At 42.6% G+C, this 24,286-nt stretch overlaps 1 non-coding gene across 1 annotated transcript; it reads left to right on the forward strand.

Annotated features, from left to right (window-relative positions):
- Positions 1-7,165: 7,165 nt before the first annotated feature.
- Positions 7,166-7,240, forward strand: Trnas-cga (transfer RNA serine (anticodon CGA)). The gene has a single exon. It is a non-coding gene; the product is annotated as a tRNA-Ser (tRNA).
- Positions 7,241-24,286: the final 17,046 nt, after the last annotated feature.

Genomic DNA, 24,286 nt, shown 5'->3' on the forward strand with positions numbered 1-24,286 from the left:
GTCAAATCTAAAAGGTATATATTCTATTCAATGCCTAGGAATGACAATTACGAAACAACTTTAAGTGGAAGGAACGCAAAGAAAATTTTGAGGCGAAAGCTAACCAAAGACTGTGTTTTATTGCCAGGGCACTTAAAAAATGAAACATGTCTACTAAAGAGACTGCCTACACTACGCTTGTCCGCCCTTTTTAGGATACTGCTCCGCTGTGTGGGTTCCTTTCTAGACAGGACTGACGGAGAACATCGAGAAAGTTCAAAGAAGGACAGCACGTATTGCGTTATCGCGAAATAGGCGCGAGAATGTGACTGAAATGATGCAGAACTTGGGGTAGACATCATTAAAACACAGGCGTTTTTCGTTGCGGCAGAATTCTCTCACGAAATTTCAGTCACCACATTTCTTATCCGAATGGGAAAATATTTTGTTGACGCCGACCTTCATAGCGAGAAAAGATCATCATAGTAAAATAAGGGAAATCAGAGCTCGCACGGAAAGATATAGGTGTTCGTTTTTTCCACGTGCTATACGCCATTGGAATAATATGGAATTTTTTGGAGGTGGTTCGATGAACCCTCTGCGAATCAAATGTCGTTTTCAACCCATGCAGACGTAGAAGGCGATTACGCCTTGCAGCCGCACTGTGAACTATTTCTTCCAAGCAACTGAATTGGTGGCAGTGGACATTTATGTTAATGTACCTATCTGATTGCAGATGTATTTAAGTTGTAACTTAAAGTGAATGTCTAGAAGTTTCTTCAGGGACTGAAGTTAAAATCTTCTGGGTTATTAGGCCGCATTATATTTCCTCTAAAATACTGAACGTTTCGATCCCTCTACAATGTTCTAGCGGTAGTGGGCACCGGAACATCCTGAAGAATATCGCAGCAGAGGGTCGAAACGTCGATTATTTTAGAGGGAATATGACGCGGCCTATTAACACAGAAGGTTTTAACTCCAGTGACAACGACCACAAAAGCCTGCTGACCTACATTCTTCAGGGATGTCCCTGTTTCAAAGACAATACTAAAATGGAAAAACCAGAACTTAGGAATGGGATGTGAGGACATTGTTAAGGACAAAAGCACCTCTTCTACCCGCGTCGCAGACTCCAAAGCCGAAATTTAATGTAATTCCGTAAGTAATTATACGTTTTGTTTACCGTAAGTTGCAAGTCAGTGGTACATGTTACGTTGGTGAATATTTGAGAATGATTTGGTATTTAACTGAAAGTAATGTAGTTGGGAAATTTGGGAGATGTTACTGGTTCGTGTGCACAATGCTTTAATCGATTGCCAGTATACATTCAACTAGCTGCACAAAGTAAACTATCTCTGCAGCACACAAAAGAATATTATATACAAGGTTTCACCAGTAAATCTGATATTACGAATGTACTAAATAATAAATTCTCAATATAAAGAAAAACATGAAAGACGGTCAAGGAGTTTTTTTCTTATAGCGAGAAGACAAGAGTTTTACTCTGAGATCGAGTATCCCTATTGCACACCGTACTGAATCTATAATCAACAGTGGTACTTCAGGATACGCAGAATATGCTGTACTCTTGAGACGAGGATTTCGAGACAACATGGTAAAGATGAACGCTAAATTAATGTTGTAAAGTTCAACAACGATCATTACTAAATTGATGATTGTAGAAAGTGAAGTTCCAAATTGAGCTACAATGCGATGAAAAGAATTACTGACACATCTTTTCAGCGCTGTGTAGGATATCAGGGGAAACTTTAAAAAAATTGGGGCCCTTGTAGAGATTCAAGAGACGCAATGATAGAGAAAATCAGAGTGAACCATCAAGAGGACGCATTAAAAAGTCCTAGGTCAGAAGTCAGCACCATATTCTGAAAAGTTATAGAGTCATTTCCACGAACCCAATTTCAGCAGAGTTGAGAATGTGTGTTTTGAAGAACAGCGTGTCTTGAAAGACTAACGAGCGATTTTGCTTCCATTGATAGTCGATCGTTTCTAGCACAGCGAACATTAGAACTTCCCTCCGCTTCCATTAACTGTCGAAATTACTTAGTCGCGAAGATAAATTGTTTACCCAATGAGAAGATTAACTGCTCACTCTTGCTACAGCATTTTTTTCTGTCACTCCTACTGATGACAGTTCCAGACGATCGTTGGCAGCTGTGAATTCTTTATCAGCCGCAAAATAATATCTGACCTTACGATTTGCCACTCACCTTATGCTTTAAATATCCCGATTCAGCATTGACTGAACGAAATATGAAACAAATCATTCAATAAAAGTGGACCTCTCTCATTACTCAAACTGGTGGTTTCTAAGTGGGTTCAAAACAAAAGAGTGCTTCTTTATGTTTGGTCACATCTATGTTTTACACATTTCAGTTTGGTCTATGAGTAATTCTGCGTATGATATGTACAATAACCGAAATCAGCCTGTTTGCTTATACTAACAACAATTACATGAACAGTTCGACCTAGATCAATCCTGTATAAACCAATATACGTGTACTCTAAAGTGGATGGTAGAAGGTATTTCGTACCAGTTTAGGCATTATCTGTCTTAAATTAACTAAGTAAGGTGCGGCGTGAAATTTGGACTCATTTCCGACTATTCGCATTTCAGATCGACTAGCTGCCTTGCAGGAGACCCGGGTTCTATTCCCGGAACTGCAAGAGATTTTTCGTGGATGTGAGTACTGCAACGGGATGCACTCAGCCTCGTGACACCAACTGAGGAGCTACTTGACCAAGTGGTAGCGGTTCCTCGGTCAAGAGACCCGACAACGACCGGGAGAACAGTGAGCTGACGGCATGCCATTCAGCAACACATTCAGTGAGACGACTTTGGCAACGGAGGACACGGCAGTCCGTCGGGCCTCGTTGGGCCATTTAAGGTCAGAAGCGCACCTTCACCTTTTACTGGAATAACTGCGCAACCAAAGTGTAGTTCTGGCTTTCTGCCTCTTTCATAAGAAAATCGTGGCGTTGTGTCGTGTCCTGACATAGGGTGGAGAGGGAAAAAGGGATTGCTGGTCAGTCTGCACTCCCGAGCGGTACAGAGCAGAAGGCAGAAGGATAATTCGCAGTGAAGGCATCTGATTGTTTTCTTCTATCTGAGCCAACGCTGGTACAGGCATTTACTAGAAATGTTGGTGGTGAGACTCGGTAGCGAACTCGTTGTGGAGACTCTTGGACAAACAGGGTTTTCAAATAGTTGTTTATTCCAGGCTAGTTCTACGGTTAGAAAAAGCGTGAATAACACTTTACAACAGAAGCCAAAGCAGATGTGCCAGGAGTGGATGCTAACCACAGTAGCAAACACTAGCAGCATCTTAAGGCAACAACTTAGTTTCATAGCAAAACATACTGACTGTGACACTGTTCACTGAGGCACTCCAAGAGAGAGAGAGCAGACTTACGCGGAACTGGACCGAGGCTGGAGTCGACCGACCCGGATTCGGCGCCCAGATCGTCTGACTGAGAACTCTGCCAAAATGCGGAATCTAGGGGTTTTAAAGAGTCGCGAGGGGTCAATGTTTTTCCCACTTAAAACCACCAAGCCAATCCCGTAGGTCTCTTGCAGGTGCCTGCCAATCGCGGTTTAGTTAGGTCCCCTCTACTGCTCCTAAAGCGGGGATGTTAATGCAGTTGGTATCAACATATTTCAGTTGAAAGCTAACCGTAACTGTTCTTCCCAATAAGGCTTGCAACATTGTACCTCACTGAGCCCCGCCACTCGGGCTCCCCGGCCTAGGGACTGCTAGGTCAACGGTTTTTGACGTTTTCGCTCTATTTCCAACCCTTGTAAGTCTACTGACGTTGCTGTTCTCAGGGCTTGTATCAAGCTGGCTTTATACGGTAGTACGTGCCTGATGGTTACTAAGTTCTACGGTGGCAACCTACCACAGCGTCTGGACGACATATGAAGTTACATGTTAATTCCTTGAAGAGTAACTAACGCCGTGGGACCGCTTCTGGGGGCGTCTGCACTTTCGCACAGCTCTCCCCTTACGGTTTACTTCACATAACAATATCTCTCCTAGTTTCGTCTGCCATCAGCATCTCCTTGCTTCCGCGCCTTGGAACTCCTGTCCTCCTTTCTCACGGCTTCAAGATAACACTTCAGTAGCAAGGAATAATCAATGTATTACAGTTTTCGCCAACGATTTCACAGTAAGTTCCATGGACGTCTCCGAAAATAAGGGCTACACCAACGTCTTTCGAATTCCTTCGACGACTTTCGTCAACCTTAACTAACGAATGCATCAGACACGGGTTTACTACTCCAGGAGAGGTCAGTCTAGATTTTTGTGCGCTTTTTATTTAACAGCTGCATTCTATTCTCTAAATAATCTAGGGATATCTATGACTTGCATTCGTTTCCCAAAGTATTTATGGATTTCTCCAACAATGCCTTATTAATGCGTTACCTTTTATCATCTGTGTATCTTCCCTGTGCATCAGACCTGTTTTATTTCTTTCGTCCAGTAAAGAAGCGCCTTTGTCACTCTGTAACGTCTGTATTTTTTCATCCATTTCTATTTGTGTTTTCTTCTTTCTATCCCATCTACTCATCCACTATCATTTCTTCTTCTTCATTTGCCCAGTCAACTACTTCTCCACATTTACGCTGTTATGTGTTTCTGTCGACTGTCATTACTATCAGTCAGCAAGAACGTAATTGGAAACAGCTAATGTTGAAAGAGTGACACGTTTTAAATTCCACGTATACATTACTATGCATATAATTATAATAATAATTATTGAATATTTCTAGTACACCATACAAATTGTAAAGTTAATTTACTGAGGAGGTTTGGATAGATAAACATCGCATAAATAATTAAAGATTTTCTTACAGTTGAGTTCTTTTTCTTTGGTATGGCAGTATAACCTATTAAATAACAATTAAGGCGAACTTGTTTTCAGAACACTGAGATTCTGTCTTTTGTTACTGTTCAGAGCTTCTTCTGAAAACAGTCCGACAGAACAACTGACAATACCTAATGACTAACTTATGAATACCCAAAAGAAAATCTATTTCCTACCCGTTTCTTCTGTTTAACTCTTTCCAACCATTCTTATTTGCGCTGAAGTTCTATAGCAACCAGCTATCAAGAGAGCTGACATAATTCACACCTATTGACTCCCCGTACAACTATTGGTATTCAGTATCGCTTTCACTGTGTCTTGTGTACAGATACCTTCATGCCGTCGTTTCACGGTGCATCGTTAGAACTGGAAGCGGAGTCCGTTACGATGGACTCACAGCGAGGCGGATTCCCGGAGCGGCCGCTGTACCTAATGGACTCTCATTACCCGAGAGAGGACTCTGGCTGCTTAGTTGAACAGCCTTTCCGTACGCGTGCTGGAACTGGACAGTCTGCTGTGTGTCCTTTTCTACAGAGTTATACACTCCAGCTCCCTACACTTGCCACTGGCCTTGTAACGCTGGCCTCACCCCTCACGAGCAACTGTAATTTAGTTCTCGTTGTAAATGTACTGCACAAAATTCCTTTCCTTTCTGTTAAGGATTTGTAATTGTTATGTTTTTCTAAGTATTCTTTTACTTTTTCACAATGCAAAATTTCCTTCTATGTGTGGCCTATTGGACTGAGAGTATATCGACGAAAGACCAAAGTAATGAAAAGTAGCAGGAATGATAATAGCAAGAAACTCAACATCAAAATTAGCGATCACAAAGTATATGAAGTGAAGGAATTTTTCTACCTTGGAAGCGAAACAAGCCATGAAGAAAGAAACAAGGAGAACATAAAAGGCTGAATGGCACTGGCAAAGAAGACATTTGTTACCAACAAAAGTCTACTGCTAACGTAAGACATAGTTTAAGGATAAAATGTACGTCATTGTACGTTTGGTGCATAGCACTGAATGGTAGTGAATCATGAACATGAACAGAAGGGAATCCAAGCGTTTGTGGTGCTGGGGAAGAACTTTCAAATACAGGTGGATTAATAACGTAAGGAATGAGGAGGTTCTCCGCAGAATCGCAGAAGAAATGAACGTGTGGAAAATACTGACAATAAGAAGGGATACCCTTTATACTCGTAGAGGAAGTTCTAGAGGCTAAGAATCGTACGGGAAGACTGAGATTGGAATACATCCCAGGAACAGTTCAGTTCGTGCGGTAGCTTTCTCGCTTCCCGCACATGGGTTCCCGGGTTCGATTCCCGGCAGCGTTAGGGATTTATCCCTGCTTCGAGATGACTGAGTGTTGTTGTGTCGTCTTCATCACCATCATTCATCTCCATTACGGTTGGAGGAAGGCAATGGCAAACAACGTTCGCTAGGACATTGCCTAGTCGGCAGTGCAGGTCTGCCGCATCTTCCTCCTACGCTACTCGGAGTCTGGGACTTCCTCATCATCACGTAGGGTGCAAAGTGGTCCTCTGAGACGAAGAGGTTGGTGTACGAGAGGAATTCGTGGAGGGGCGAATCACAATAGTCACAAGAATTCATTTCTAACTTTGCACATGTTATTCACTCATGTTGCTGATTTTAAGCGGGATAACATCAATAATCCAGAATGAGATTTTCACTCTGCAGCGGAGTGTGCGCTGATATGAAACTTCCTGGCAGATTAAAACTGTGTGCCCGACCGAGACTCGAACTCGGGGCCTTTGCCTTTCGCGGGCAAGTGCCAGGAAGTTTCATATCAGCGCACACTCCGCTGCAGAGTGAAAATCTCATTCTGGAAACATCCCCCAGGCTGTGGCTAAGCCATGTCTCCGCAATATCCTTTCTTTCAGGAGTGCTAGTTCTGCAAGGTTCGCAGGAGAGCTTCTGTAAAGTTTGGAAGGTAGGAGACGAGGTACTGGCAGAAGTAAAGCTGTGAGTACCGGGCGTGAGTCGTGCTTCGATAGCTCAGTTTGTAGAGCACTTGCCCGCGAAAGGCAAAGGTCCCGAGTTCGAGTCTCGGTCGGGCACACAGTTTTAATCTGCCAGGAAGTTTCATATCAGCGCACACTCCGCTGCAGAGTGAAAATCTCATTCTGGAAACATCCCCCAGGCTGTGGCTAAGCCATGTCTCCGCAATATCCTTTCTTTCAGGAGTGCTAGTTCTGCAAGGTTCGCAGGAGAGCTTCTGTAAAGTTTGGAAGGTAGGAGACGAGGTACTGGCAGAAGTAAAGCTGTGAGTACCGGGCGTGAGTCGTGCTTCGATAGCTCAGTTGGTAGAGCACTTGCCCGCGAAAGGCAAAGGGCCCGAGTTCGAGTCTCGGTCGGGCACACAGTTTTAATCTGCCAGGAAGTTTCAACATCAATAATGCTCGTAATCCACATGAGTCGCAGGGCAAAAATCCACATCCAAATATTAAAACATATCTTCATCATAATTTCTCAGTATACATGTCGTTTTGTGTGCCACTAATGTCTTATTTATTGTTCCCTTCAACGAACTGCATTCAAAAGAAGTACCAGTCTCTGAAATGGAGCTGCCTATCTGTCACAATTTACGCCCTCTGAATCTAACATTCCCTGACAAATGGTCCTGCCACAGTAGTCACCTTCATTCGCCGCCAAAGTGTTCTACAGCAGTGGTGGAACAGCAGCCACAGAGGAAAGGTATACAACTAAGACGCATTAGTAGCGTGTAGTATGAACATAGCACCGGCCGTGAAAGTACACGAAGACATTCAAAGAAAAGCCTCGCGTTACATTGTGACTGAACGTACTGGGATGTTTGCTATATAAATTCGTAACTTTCGTCAACGTTTCCAAGATCTGCAGCACAGATCTATGAGGATGGATAATCATTCGTCAACAATTTAGTGATTATATTTTGGATGATCTTCTTTCGGTCACAAGTGTCTGATAAAGGCAGGGTTATCATCAGAAACATCAATGACTCTAGAAAACTCAGTTCTGTATAAACTCATACTTTAATTATTTGTTATTAGTGCCTCTTATGGGACTGGGGTTAGTAAGATGTGTAACTAGAAAGTGTGTAAAAATACCTTAAACCACAATCACACTTGTCTGTGTATTTAGTTCACTAGTACGTTTCATTAAGTTACTCATACGTTCCTGGACAGTTTTTAGAATTATATTTCGTTGTAACCTAACATGCAATGAGAAATTTTAAACTTATTTACATACATTAAGTAAATCAGCGAACCAATGAACTTGAGCAGTTAAACAGAGAACAAATTAGACTTCCTGGTGACAAACAGACCCGAACTATTTGAAACAGTTAACGCAGAACAGGGAATCAGCAATCATAAAGCGGTTACTGCATGCATGATTTCAGCTGTAAACAGAAATATTAAAAACGGTAGGTAGATTTTTCTGTTTAGCAAAAGCGGATTTCAGAGTACTTCACGGCCAAACACAAAAGTTTTTACTCAAGTTCAGATAGTGTTGAAGATCAGTGGACAAATTTCAAAACCATCATACAATATGCATTAGATGAGTATGAGCCAATTAAGATCGTAAGAGATAGAAAAGATCAACCGTGGTACAAAAATCGAGTTAGAAAACTGCTGTGGAAGCATAGGGAACTTCACAGCAAACATGAACATAGCCAAAGCCTTGCAGACAAACAAAAATTACACGAAGCGAAATGTAGTGTGAGGAGGTCTATGCGAGAGGCGTTCAATGAATTCGAAAGTCAAGTTCTATGTACTAACTTGGCAGAAAATCCTAAGAAATTTTGGTCTTATGTCAAAGCGGTAGGTGGATCAAAACAAAATGTCCAGACGCTCTGTGACCAAAATTGTACTGAAACACAGGATAACAAACTAAAGGCCGAAATACTAAATGTCTTTTTCCAAAGCTGTTTCACAGAGGAGGACTGAACTGTAGTTCCTTTTCTAGATAGTCGAACACATGACAAAATGGTAGATTTCGAAATAGATGAGAGAGGGATAGAAATCAGTTCGATTTTAAACAGAGTACGCGAAGGAACATCCCCCCCCCTCCCCCTTCTTGCAACGGTGTACCGTAAGTCTCCAGAAAAGCGTAGCGTTCCAAAGGATTGGAAAAGGGCACAGGTCATCCCCGTTTTCAAGAAGGGACGCCGAACAGATGTGCAGAACTATAGACCTGTATCTCTAACGTCGATCAGTTGTAGAATTTTGGAACACATATTATGTTCGAGTTTAATGACTTTCCTGGAGACTAGAAATCTACTCTGTAGGAATCAACATGGGTTTCGAAAAAGACGATCGTCTGAAACCCAGCTCACGCTATTCGTCCACAAGACTCAGAGGGCCACAGACACGGGTTCCGAGGTAGATGCCGTGTTTCTTGACTTGCGCAAGGCGTTCGATACAGTTCCCCACAGTCGTTTAATGAACAAAGTAAGAACATAAGGACTATGAGACCAATTGTTTGACTGGATTGATGAGTTCCTAGGTAATAGAGCACAGCTTGCCATTCTCAATGGAGAGAAGTCTTCCGAAGTAAGAGTGATTTCAGGTGTGCCGCAGGTGAGTGTCGTAGGACTGTTGCTATTCACAATATACATAAACGTCCTTGTGGATAACGTCGGAAGTTGACTGAGGATTTTTGCGGCTATTGCTGTAGTACATCGAGAGGTTGAAACGATGGAAAATTGTACTGAGATGCAGGAGGATGTGCAACGCATTGACGCATGTTGCAGGGAATGGCAATAGAATCAAATGTGTGTGAAATCTTCTGGGACTTAACTGCTAAGATCATCAGTCCCCAAGCTTACACACTACTTAACCTAAATCAACCTAAGGACAACACACAAACACCCATGCCCGAGGGAGGACTCGAACGTCCGCCGTGACCAGCCGCACAGTCCATGACTGCAGCGCGTAAGACCGCTCGGCTAATCCCGCGCCGCGCAATAGAATCTCAATGTATACAAGTGTTATGTGCTGCGAATACATAGAAAGAAAGATCCTTTATCATTTAGCTAGAATATAGCAGGTCAGCAATTGGAAGCAGTTAATTCCGTAAATTATCTGAGAGTAGGCATCAGGAGTGATTTAAAATGGAATTATCATATAACGTTGATCGTGGATAAAGCAGATGGCAGACTGAGATTCATTGGGAGAATCCTAAGGAAATGCAATCCGAAAACAAAGGAAGTAGCTTACAGTACACTTGTTCGCGCACTGCTTGAATGCTGCTCACCAGTGTGGGATCCCTACCAGATAGTGTTGATAGAAAAAATAGAGCAGATCCAACGGAGAGCAGGGCGCTTCGTTACACGGGCTTTTGTTGAAGTTTCGAGAACATACCTTCACCGGATAGTCAAGCAGTATATTGCACCCCCCTACGTATATCCGCGAAGAGATCATGAGGATAAAATCAGAGAGATAAGAGCCCACACAGAGGCATACTGACAATCTTTCTTTCCAGGAACAATACGAGACTGAAATAGAAGGGAGAACCGATAGAGGTACTAAAGGTACCCTCCGCCACACACCGTCAGGTGGCTTGCGGAGTGTGGATGTAGATGTAGACAGAACTGTTAGTTTTGAGAGAACCTATGGTAGGGATGCATGAGACCCATTCACTATTTATTACTTATTCATCAATATAATATGATTATTAGCTAATGACTACAGAAACCATTTTTATATGAAATAAATGCGACGGAATTTACATACAAAAAGTATCAACAATCTTTGACGCGTTAATGCTTTGCAGCTTATTTTGTTTAGTATAAAACTCAAAACATTTGGAGTGCGCAGGATAGGATGAGAAATACACAAACGACTCTAAAATCCAGTTAATTTCCCGTATTGTTTACTTTATACACCAACAGATATAAAACTAAAGAAAGCAATTCCTTAACATAAATGACAGACGCATGAAGATCATTAGTTGTGTCCACCACCAAGATACCAACTACAATGCTATCTGCTGATTCGATTCTTGCACTTGCATATTCACAACTGAATGTCGAGAACGTTCGTGCGTTACTTAACAATTATTTGTGCCTGTGATAGTTGGATTCGTATTTTCCACACGCGTCCCTCTCTACTGAGCTCAACTACAGGCTCGTAAAGGATCGCACGTATGCCATAAAACTCTGTAATTCGTAGCTGAATCGAGTTTAAAGCTGGGAGAAATGACTGAAATGAAAGAAATAAAACGTGTCTTTAAGCCGCTAAACAGTAAAGGCACTGCTAACTCACTCGGGATAACTAAAAATCTCTCCCTTTTTTCACATATCCAATCTGCAGCTGCAGTGACATTTGTAATTCCTGTGCACACGAAAAGAAAACAACATGACCCATCTCCCACTCTCCAGGATTAACTAGATGTAGCGACGTGGGATAAGTGACAGCTGCCAGGCGTCTATACAGCCGATATGTTACGCATTCGATTGTTATGATGCGATTTTCAGAGGAAACTCTCCGCATACAGCAGAACTGCAACGTCCAGTTTCACAGGTGTACAGCTGCTCGCCGTTATGAGTACGGTTTTCTTGTTTCTGCATCAACTGTATGATACGCTTAAAAGTGTTATTATCCGATAAGGAAATTATTCTCACGAGAAAACCACGTACGCTCATATCAGCCATTGGTTTCAGGGCTAATAATATTGTGTTTAAAATCTGAGATAATAAATCTCGTTTTGATTCGCTTAGTAATAAGTGGAAACAAGTCGGTGATGTTTGCGGATGAGACGTGGATTTCAGGATGCTTGACTCACAAATTACGGGCATGAACGCTACATTTTTATGTTGGTCAATTATGTTACTGAAATAACATTATTGCTCATCAGTGTGGGATCCGTACCAGGTCGGGTTGACAGAGGAGATAGAGAATATCCAAAGAAGAGCGGCGCGTTTCGTCACAGGGTTATTTGGTAAGCGTGATAGCGTTACGGAGATGTATAGCAAACTCAAGTGGCAGACTGCAAGAGAGGCGCTCTGCATCGCGGTGTAGCTTGGCTCAAATGCCTCTGAGCACTATGGGACTTAACATCTGAGGTCATCAGTCCCCTAGAACTTAGAACTACTTAAACCTAACTAATGTAAGGACATCACGCACATCCATGCCCGAGGCAGGATTCTAACCTGCGACCGTAGTAGTCTCGCGGTTCCGGACTGAAGCGCCTTGAACCGCACGTCACCGCGGCTGGCCGGTGTAGCTTGCTCTCCAGCTTTCGAGAGGGTGCGTTTGTGGATGAGGTATCGAATATATTGCTTCCCCCTACTTATACCTCCCGAGGAGATCACGAATGTAAAATTAGAGAGATTCGAGCGCGCACGGAGGCTTCCGGCAGTCGTTCTTCCCACGAACCATACGAGACTGGAACAGGAAAGAAAGTTAATGACAGTGGCACGTAAAGTGCCCTCCGGCAAACACCGTTGGGTGGCTTGCAGAGTATAAATGTAGATGTAGATGTACTCGTCGATGCTGAATGTAACAGCCTTACCTCAGAGAATGATGAGGCGGCAAAGTATTTAGTGAATGACGCCTTATAGCATTCGCTGAATACAGTGTAAGAAACCTCAGAAATCTACAGTGCACAGACTGAAATCGGCTCAGTGACACGAGGCACGGTAAGCAATACGATAATAATATTTAGCTTTAGCAACTGTATGAAATTTTAAAGGTGCAAGACTGTACTAGCACACACATGACTACACACTCATTGGATTTCTTTCAAAGCACACATCTAAAATTTGAATGAGACTGCTGAAATCAATGTAAACGCTTTCTTGTTCTTATTTGTATCTTCTGTCAGATCTGTGTGACCATATTTTGATTTAGTTATCGGCTATACTGCTACCATAACCATAGCATTGTAATGACAATGTGAATGTAGATAAAAACGTTACCAAAGTCAATAGAAATTTGAGTAAGAGTGTCTGCTGCTCTTAGTATCAGGAGAATGAGTAGCGTCGATCACGTCGGTATCTGCTGGTCGTCTCCGGCCATTGTCGTCCACACAGAGAAGTCTAGCGACCCATTACGTTATTAAACAAAATATAGTCTCTTCTCTAACTATTATAGGAATCTTTCCATTTATTTATTTCTGGTTAGTCTTCTACCCCGTTTTATGTGTGCCCTCACAACTTCCATTGCTAATCCAACGTATTCACCTTATAGTGTAGCTTACACACAAAGCCTTCAGTTATTTGTTGGATATATTCCTATCTGTACAGTTCCCTATACTACCATGAAAGTGATTCCCTGATGTCTTAACACATATTTATCATCCTATTCCTTCCTCTTGTTGGTGTTGCCGGCCGTTGTGTTCGAGCGGTTCTAGGCGCTCCAGTCTGGAACCACGCGACCGCTACGGTCGCAGGTTCGAATCCTGTCTCGGGCATGGATGTGTGTGATCTCCTTAGGTTACTTAGGCTTAAGCAGTTCTAAATTCTAGGCCACTGATGACCTCAGCTATTAAGTCCCATAGTGCTCAGAGCCATTTGAACCATTTGTTGGTGTTCTCCGTATGTTTCTTTCCTCGCCGATCCTGCTGAGAACATACTCATTCCTTAACTTACCTTTCCACCAAATTTTTTACGTCTTTCGATTCCAGCATACTGCAGACCCTTCGAATGTCTCTTTTTCGTTCAACTCAGTTTATCTGTCACAACTGCTGTTTCATATAGTCCGACGAAGTACGATGGCGAAGTTATTGTAACTGTCTTACATTGCTACCAATACCAACTTAGGTCAATATAAATGCTCCTAATAATTTCTGCATAGAGCCAACAGGATCCTTATGTGAATTTCAACTTTTTGACACCTGAGATTTTAGGAGATACCATGCTGTAAGCCTAAGTATCATCTGCAGGAAACAGCTCACAGCTTTGTAGTTCTCATCACTGGCGACCAATTTTTGTGTCAAACTGGCCAAAAAATGTATGATCCGGATACGGTTTGGAAGTATTATCACTACAAAACCAGAGATGATCAGTGACATTCTATCGTGTCTCGCTAAAGCTGCACTGTGAATTTATAGAACTGCATTCGAAACATTTGAGTTTCATGTTTTTCTCCTGAAAATGTTCCAATGTTGTCACCTTCAGCTTATATCCCGACAAAAAAGTGTAGCGAATGTCCTAAGATTGTATTTAAGTAAGCAATGAAAGCTTTAATAATGGTAACATGACAGTTACGCTGGAAAACTGGTTACACATTGTTTTGAGTTTTATTCTTACAGAAGAAAAAAATTCGAGGTTTGCATTACAGATTTATGATGACATATTCACCTATCCTTGCTTTAAAACAAGAAAACTGTTAATGATAGTGGAAATATGGACACGAATGATCAGATACATTACATGAAATTAAATCGAATGCTAAATACGTGCAAGCGCAACGTAAGCCATATGCCTGCATATGGGTTACTTTCAGCGGTGCACATGTAACTACTGATCAAGCCTGTGCGTTTAAAGGGAGTCGCACGTTAGCCATGTTTGCCTTTGACCCTGGGATGGGCCACGCCCTGATAAATTTCTTCCCTGAACAAAGTCGGGCAGTCGTCGCGTGAGGCCGTCAGTCTCCATTACGGAGTGCTGCGTGTGTGTCGTGTGCTCAGGGGCTCAAGGTTTAACAGAAATCCTGCGAAGTACGGTTACTACTCTTCACCTACTGTGGCGTCTGTTCGTACGTAATGATACATTCTGCTATCTACACAACGCAACTACAGTACCTTCGGAAAATTCTATCAGCATCAGAATAAATAACATTTCTCAAGTTTTTGTTAGGTCCAAAAATAATGCATAATGAAAAAATGCGCATAAGCACTTGAAAGGCGAGATCCAGAGGACCACTGAAAGACATGATAGCTTCTGAGAGGAAGATGGAGATGGTCAATGTTCTCCACCTGTTGACAACGAAGTTGTGAGAGATGCATTCGTCTTAGAAAGAGAACAGGAAATGAATCCCACTGACGTCAGCTGCTGTGAGAACATGCTTTTCTAATTGAGGAGAGTCGCCTTCTCATTTTACAGGTTAACTGAGTGACCAGTGAATTGTAACAGCAATGCTAGCCTGTCATAACATGTTGTATGCTGGACCAAATGTCCTTACCTGTTATAACATTTCTGAGGAATATCCTATTCCCGAACAGCCCGAATGTAGGAAATGAGCAATCAGGCTGAACAACGGGACACGCCTTTGTTAGTTTCGTATTTGTGAGCATCCTACTGTATATTTGGAGATATCGAAACGTGCTTTTGCAGATATTCGTCTAGCTGTGATACGGCAAAAAGGAACTATGGATAGCAACATGATGTGAGCATTCAGACAACTTTGTACGGGACTCAAACGATTGAAGCTTTTTTCTCTTATTCGACATGTTGTACAGCGAACATTATCGTAATCATTGGTTTGTACGCCTGTAAGGACAACCAGTTCACTATTTAGACAAAATAATACAGCTATTGTAATATACAATACCTGTTCTTCATCTAAAGATCCTCGGAAGCGCAACTGTTCTTACAGTTACTGATTTTCTTCTAGTTGATGAATTATGACATTATCTATTAATAGAAAAGTTTGCATTTAAGATTGTAACCAAACACTTTTAGTAAGATCTGTTTAATGAGAACCAATTTTCAGGTGATTTTAGCATAGTGAATTAACGACTGACGAGCGGCCGCTGGAGATACTTGTGTGCAGTAAATAAAAAAGGAGAGCCCGCATCTCGTGGTCGTGCGGTAGCGTTCTCGCTTCCCACGCCCGGGTTCCCGGGTTCGATTCCCGGCGGGGTCAGGGATTTTCTCTGCCTCGTGATGGCTGGGTGTTGTGTGCTGTCCTTAGGTTAGTTAAGTTTAAGTAGTTCTAAGTTCTAGGGGACTGATGACCATAGTGCTCAGAGCCATTTGAACCATTTTTAAAAAAAGGAGATATTCACAGTACACAGAGAGATCATAAGATTAGGCAGGAAACGTATTATCTTATATTAGCTCTTGGAACCTGTTACAGTAGTTACAGACTTCTGGGTACTACTAAATAGTGAAACTAGTTGAGCCTGGATCAGTTGCAATGCAAATACACTGGTATCCAAAGTTAAAACTACAAACGGAAATTTTTCGAAGTTAAGTTAATTTTGCCACAAAACAGTATAAACAGGTGATAGTAAGGTAGAAACAATATAAAGAATACAGAACTTAAACGACTGCAGTATGCAAAACGGGAGCCAAAAATGTTCCTCGTTTTCTCCAATTTAACAGATTTGCACACACATTCAGACAACTAGTTAAGGTGGGCAGTTTGGGGTGTGAACACCTACGGCAGGAATACAGGACTTACCCCAACGGAGCATGCCGTGAATGACGTCATTGGTCTCCTGTTAAGGCAATAACGCCCTTCCTTCCTGCATAGCTGTTTGCAGTCTTGGAGAATGGTAGGAGGACGTTGACGTGATGCAAGCCGTCCCCATTGTGCATTCCAGACATGTTCTACGGGATTCAGATCCAGAGAGCGAGCAGACCACGCCATGGACGCTATATCTTCCAGTTTCAAGAAAGTATCTAGCACCCGTGCTGTATGAGGTCGAGCATTACCGCCCACCAGTACGAGGTCTGGGCTCACAGCACCTCGCAGATGAGGTCCCAGGATCTCGTCATGATACCTGACAGCAATTAATCCTTGTAGATTCACCCGTATAATTTCAATACACCAGTAAGGATCCTGCTTGATATCGGTCTCTTTTCACAATGTTTGGGTCCAAATATCGTGTTCGACATGTGAATCCATCGAGAATTACTCTCCAGAGTAAATCGAGACTCATCTGTGAAAGCAACGTTGGCCCACTGATCGACCGCCCTGGTGGCATGTTGATGACTCCACTGTAAACGTTCCCTTCTGTGAAGATGCGTCAGAAGCAGACATACAGCAGGTCTCAAACAGTATAGGCCACGTTACCGAAGCCTTCTGCACACATTTGCCAGATTACGACACGTCCAGTGGATATGAGATTTCACACGTCCGTTGCCTTAGAGCATTAAGGCGGTACAGTCGTGCCCTCACAGTGATATAACGATCCTCTCTTCTGAAGTCAGCCGGCCGCGGAGGTCTCGCGGTTCTAGGCGCGCAGTCCGGAACCGTGGGACTGCTACGGTCGCAGGTTCGAATCCTGCCTCGGGCATGGATTTATGTGATGTCCTCAGGTTAGTTAGGTTTAAGTAGTTCTAAGTTCTAGGGGACTGATAACCACAGCAGTTGAGGCCCATAGTGCTCAGAGCCATTTTTTTTCTGAAGTCACACGTGGTCGATCCTGCCTGGGATACAGTTTCCGTCTCTATACACTGTCCCAAACCCCGAGAAACGACAGAACGATTCACAGTAACCCATCGGGCCATGTCAGTTTACAACTCTTCTGCTTCGTTTCTTTCTTTGCCACTCCCCAGCACAGTTTGGTAGGCATCTTTTTTGTGCCATACTGCACCGTCTGTGACCCACACCGACAGTGGGTATGAGACTACTCGGCAAACCCTATGTCGTTTAATAGGTGCCGTAACGTCATCGTTGGCATGATTTTCCGTTGACTGGAATGCCATCTTCCGTAGGAAAAGACCAGTTTCAGCAGAAATATATGAGTACTAACTGCTGATATTACATACTGAGACAAAGTCATTATAGTCGATTTTACAAGTGGAAGACACAGGCTGCTAAACATCATAGAAGATAGTATCTGGGACACTATTAAATGTACAACCGTGTCACATTGCAGTTTACACAACGAGTACGACCAAAACAGCACAGAACGAACGGAATATGTTACAGAATGCAAGGTGAATGATTGTAGTGTAAGGGAAGTGTATATATTGTAATGAAAAAGAGGGAACTAACGGCATAGGTTAAGTAACCAATAATATACGAGTTCTGATGAAGTGAAAGACCACAAATTGTAGGAATTCTGTTCAAACGCATTAAAAGCAAATTCCACTCCGTCTACAAACATACTCCACAAGCCACCGTATGGTACCTGGTGGAGGATACCTTAGACCACTACTTATCATTTTCTTTCCTGTTCCACTCGCATCAGAGTGAGGAAAAGTCGACTATATATACGTTTCCATACGAGCCCTAATTTCTCTTCCCTTATCGTTGTGCGAAATGAGGATTTTTGGCAGAAGACTCATTCTGCAGTCAGCTTCGAATTCCGGTTACCTAAATTTTCTCAGTAGTGTTTCTCGAAAAGTACGTCTCCTTCCTCCAGTTACCCCCATTTGTTCCCAAAGTATCTCCGTAGTACCGACATGTTGATCGAAATCCAGCATCCCACCTCTGAACTGTTTCGATGTCGTACTTTAATCCCATCCGGTGGGGATCCCAAACACTCGAGTAGTACTCAAGCATGGCTCGCCCCAGTCCTCCATACGCGGAACCCTTCACAGATGAGGCTAGCTTTTCTAAAATTCTCCCAGTTAATCGAAGTCGACAATTCGCCTTCCTTACTAGAGCTGATACATGTCCGTACCATTTCATATCGCTTTGCAGTTGTACTCATACATACTTGAATGACTTGACAGTCTCAAGCAGCACTTTACTAATGCTGTATTCTAACATTACGGGTTCGTTTTCCTATTCATCCTCGTTAAATTACGTTTTTCTACATTTAGAGCAATCTGTCACCCATCGCCGCAACTAGAAATTTTATCCATGTTGTGTCATTCTACGAAATCTTCCCCTAGCCCACAGCATTATCAGTAAGCAACTGCAGTGTTCTGCTCACCCTGACCAAAAAATGCTTCAAATGGCTCTGAGCACTATGGGACTTAACATCTGAGGTCATCAGTCCCCTAGACTTAGAACTACTTAAACCTAACTAACTTAAGCACATCACACACATCCATGCCCGAGGCAGGATTCGAACCTGCGACCGTAGCAGCACCGCGGCCGGCACTCAGCTATCGGGGCGGACTATATTTGAATTGAGAATACCTTAAAGAACCCTGCAACAAACCGATGTTAACGACATTGGTCCATAATTTTGCTGTTCCGTTGTTTCACCCCTCTTATATATAGGAGTGATGTGCTCTTTCTTTTTTTCAGAGGCTTGGGACTTAACACTGTCGAGAGATTCGTGATAAATTAAGCAACGGACCAGTCCCATAGATTACCCTTTATACAACCGAACTGGGATTCCATCTGCCCGCCGGGGCGGCCGAGCGGTTCTAGGCGCTACAGTGTAGAACCGCTTGACCGCTACGGTCGCAGGTTCGAATCCTGCCTCGGACATGGATGTGTGTGCTGTCCTTAGTTTAGTTAGGTTCAAGTAGATCTAAATTCTAGGGGACTGATGACCTCAGAAGGTAAGTCCCATTGTGCTCAGAGCCATTTGAACCATTTATCACTTCTGTGTTAGTCGATTATTTTCCTTCGATTTCTATGGTGACTGACCTGTACGTTTTCAATTCTTTCACTTGCTTGTCTATGCCAGGAACGCCTGTTACTATGTACTCCACATGGGAGTCCGTGCGAGGATCAAATGATGGTATGTTTGTTCGATCTTCCTGTGTGGAAGATTTCTTAAAAGTGGTATTAGAAACTACACCTTTGCTATTTACTATAGTCGCAAGCGAATTGTCAGAGAGTGACTAAATAGTAGACGCCGACCTGCTCGGCGATTTTAGTCTGGACCAGCATTTTCTAGGGTTCTCACTCGATCTTTTGCTAAGATAAGCCTCGGAATCTTGTTGTAGGCTTCGCCCATTCACCTCTTCACACATGCAAGAATCGTTACCAACTTTTGCCTATGTCATTTGCGCTTTCTCTTTCTAACCTGAGTATTTTCTAAATTTTGTTCTGAAGCCAAGGTGGATCTTTTCTGTACTTAATGCACTTACTCGGCTCATACTTCCCCAATGCGCGGTTTACATTCCATTTAAACTTCGCACATTATTCTTCTGGCACTAAGTGATTTCCATTTATAGTCTAAGTAGGATGCTAACTACTGCCCATCTACTCTTTCTAGCAAAAATTATCTCCTAGTTTTCTTGATAGATTTATTAATTTTAGTATTACACCGTCGCCGTGACGACATCTCTATCTCTATACTGACACAATCGATAAGATCAGTAGTGCCTGTAGCTATAGTATCTAAAATATTTTCATTGCACGTGGGCTGTCTGTCAAAACCAGTTTTCGGGAAATATGGTCTCAAGTACTTCACAGGACTGACTGTCCATATACCCTGCAATGAATCCGAAGACATCCCAGCCCATACTCGGTAGGTTAAAGTCTCCTCCGAATAATGTTGGATGATATGGGTATTTCCGTGCTACTAAGCGTAAACTTCCTTTCAATGGCCCTATAAATGTCACGGGGAGACGGGTGCCAGGTAAAACATTCAGGAATTAGCTTGATATCACTTAGAACTGTTGTAGGAGTAAAATAGCTGCACTAAGATAGCTTTCATTCAGGTTCGACCTCAATAGAGAGAATAATTTTGTCGACTGCTATGATCCCTATTCTCCTATGGCGTCTAACATGTATATGTTCCATGACTCGCTAATTATTTCAGAGCTGTCTTCTTCGGGGCTTCAGCCAGCTCTGTCTCGAGAACATTTGGAGAACGACGAATTTCCTCGTGGGAAGTAAATTTGGGAACCTTGTTAGCAATACTTCGTCTATTTACGTGCCACAATCTATCTCGTAACCTAAAAATCTCCTATGAGCATTGTCCAATTGTCTAGATACTGTACTAACCAAGTCCTACACCAGATAAAGCAGGACAAAAAATATGCAGGCAAGACAGTCACAAAATAGACGAAGCCTTTGAATCAGACTCTCCATATGGCTCCAAGCCCAAGGACCCTGATAAATTCTGCGATGAATGCTACAAATTGCGAGCTCTGCTTGCAACCCGTATACCAGGCAAGCTGCTCGTCTAAATTGAGGACCACCTCAGAACCCAATTGAGAGACGTCATTGGTGCCGATGTGAGAAACAACTTGCAGACGATTGCATCCTGCATGCTTGATAACCGCAGGCAAGGCCGCCTCCACATCTCGTATGAAGGCCCCCACCCTACTACCACACACACGGAGTGCACATGGGTCTTCCTTGCGGCCCTCATGTGTAGCTTTCCAGCGTCATAATAGGAGGAAGAATGTAGTAAACATTTGGAATACACAGCAATGTATAAATCTTATTTATAACTGAGATCAAGATTTGTTACGTGGAGGTGACCATGATCACTGTATTTCAGATCAGTGTGTGTGTGTGTGGCTGGTAGACTGAATCATGTGATGGTGAAGAGTGTGCACGGGCTTAAGAGTAACTGATTATTTATAAACCACTTAGCGTCTTATAACAAATACTCTGAAATGCGAAATTGCGGTCTCTTAATTTGGCCAGGAAGGAAAGCGAGGAAAGCACACTTCATTCACTGGTACAACGTACAAATTGATTTTGCACAGACTGAATTATATTAAACCCAAAAATTTAATTAAACAACGATCCTTTTGAATAGTGAACAATAATCAGCGACGTCACAAAATTCCCATTATAACTCGCACGCAATCACAGTTTGCTCGACTGTAAGATAAAAGATTAATGACATAGTCTTCGAGCCATATTCAAACAGCCATAAATATTATCTAAACTCTATGAGCAGAAAACTGCAATCAAAAATGTAATACAACTGAACCAGCCATATGAAAAGCCACTGGCAAAGAAGGAGAACAAAAAATATAAAACATAATACAGACATGGTATCAAGGCTTACAGGGTTCCACAATAATTTAAGAAACTTCAACATCGCACCGCGTCAGCAATCGTTGGTTAATATATTAAAAAACTAAAAACCCCATCGATTGCGAAAAAAGCACCTAGTGTTAAGTGTTAACCCAGGTTTCGCGTACATAACTACACCTTCTTCAGAACAACAATAAAACCCACTTAACACCAGGTGCTTTTTTCGCAATCGGGGCGGGTTTTAGTTTTTTTTTAATATTCCACAATAATATTCACATATTTGCATTTAGATTAAATAAGAATGACCGTTGCGATTGCAACCACTATTAAATGTTTAATTTACTTAAAAAGCAATAAGATTAAAAATGGAACATAATTTCATTAACAAACAGCATGAATGAATTGCTCTAAGATTTCAACTTACATTTAAACAGCACCATTAGAGACCATGGCTGCACATAGAAGAAATAACACTGCAGAAGATGGGCAGTGCGAGCTTTCGCTGCCAAGGCTTGTGCACAGAGTCGCATATACAGGCGGCAGTGTGATCCGACTGGGCCCAAAATGAGTTGCCCTGACAGCGCCGACGCCAGAGCACAAGCAGTCTTAACGAAACTCCCAGCAGCACAAATAAATTCCAACAAGTGCAAGATCAAGACAAAGCCAATATTATAATAAATATTGACTACGCTCCCAGTAGTTGAAGCAATTTCTTCCGGAGTGATACTCGAAGTGTAACGGTCTCCTGAGAAATAAGCAGTAAATATAAGACACCACTTACAGTTGGCTTAGGGAAATTTCAGACTTAGATAGTTATACCAAATCCTGCTGGAACAAGTGATTAAGCCAACTCCGAACCAGTGGCCTCAAATCCTACTGCCCTTGTATGCGTACGCAGCCTAGACCAGGCTCAAAGCAGACAATGTGTCCTAAGACAAACTGATATTTCCATATAAGCTTCTTCAGTAAAATAAACAAACGATATACATGACCTGAAGCAGGATAAGGTAAACATACGATATACATGACCTGAAGCATAATAAGCAGTATATTAACGTCAGTGAATGAGACAGAGTGGAGCTATGTCTGGATATACGGCCTATGTTCTGCCAAACGACAACGGCAAATTAAGCACAGCATTTAGCCAAAATGTTCAAATTGAACGTAAGCCACACAGTTCTTAACACCAACGCTGATAACATCTGCGCGGTAAGAAGCTCCACTTTAAAACAAAAATAGACAATCTGTGGTAATATTAGAAATCGATGAATACAGTGCACCAGGACTAAAATCACCCGACTAATATTTGTTTCAAGGAAGGCGAGAGTTAATAACAGGCAGGTTGAAGCAGCTCGTGGACTATCGGCTAGCTTTGCTGCCTCTTGATCACGGGGTCCCAGATTCGATTCCCGGCCTGGTTTGGGATTTTTCTCTGCCCAGGGACTGGGTGTTTGTGTTGTCTTAATCATTTCACCCTCATCATTATCATTGGTGACAGTGGCTAGACTGAGTGTGTAAAAATCGGACTGCCTAAAAACTGGGACTTTGTAAGGGCGCTAACGACCGCGTAGTGGAGCGCCCCACTGACCAAACATCATCGTCATCACTTTACCACACGTAAATACTACACGGACACTTACGTTTCACAGGTAAACTTCCAATAAGACTCAATTCACAGAAGTCTAATTTAAATATTTAACAGACATTTTTAGCAAATAAATTCTTGCTCATACAGTTCAGCCTGCAAATTCTATGTAGGCGCGGATTAAGTACCAATAAACAGAAGCGGAGCTTCAAGATATCCGCGCAAACACGTCTCCGACAGCTTGGCCGCTTTTCAGTAATCCACTCCTGAGGTTCCTCTGCACTGCAAACCAAACGCAGGCCAACATGACCTCTGAATATCCTTCCCAGTTTGTGCCAACACAGAAATGGGAGGTGGCGGTAAAAGGCCTCCTTTCCGCTTGATTGTTCCACTGATGCTCCCATTGTCATATTAACTGTCATATTCGATTGCGGGCACAGCAAGCCCTGCAGGCCACGTAATAGGGAGCTGCGCTCGCTGGGCAAAATGTTAGAGCCAAAGGCAGGAGCATATCGATATCGATGCAGTACGACAAGCCTCCACGGCTCATACTTACTAACCTATAATGTACCCAATTTATTTTCATTTCGTCGGCCGAAGTGGCCGTGCGGTTAAAGGCGCTGCAGTCTGGAACCGCAAGACCGCTACGGTCGCAGGTTCGAATCCTGCCTCGGGCATGGATGTTTGTGATGTCCTTAGGTTAGTTAGGTTTAACTAGTTCTAAGTTCTAGGGGACTAATGACCTCAGCAGTTGAGTCCCATAGTGCTCAGAGCCATTTGAACCATTTTTTTATTTTCATTTCTGTTCTTTGTTTATGTGAAGGACTCTGTGTATATTTTGTTTCTGTGAGAGTTCCTCAGCATAAGGAGTAAATGTTGACTCCTCCTAGCTACTTCATAATCAGTCTAACTGTTACGGCCTTGCCTGTTTGTAAAATATACAGTTCGTTACACCCGACACATGTGACTTAGTGAGCTCAGTTATGACTTAATAAATCATTCTTACCTGTGCACAACTAGGCAATATGTGAAACGTGGTACCTCATATATAACGGGGTAGTGCTTGGTCGTCCAGTGTTAAAGCTGGTGCCTAGAA

This window comes from Schistocerca nitens, chromosome 1, assembly GCF_023898315.1.
Source record: "Schistocerca nitens isolate TAMUIC-IGC-003100 chromosome 1, iqSchNite1.1, whole genome shotgun sequence".
NCBI lineage: Eukaryota > Metazoa > Arthropoda > Insecta > Orthoptera > Acrididae > Schistocerca > Schistocerca nitens.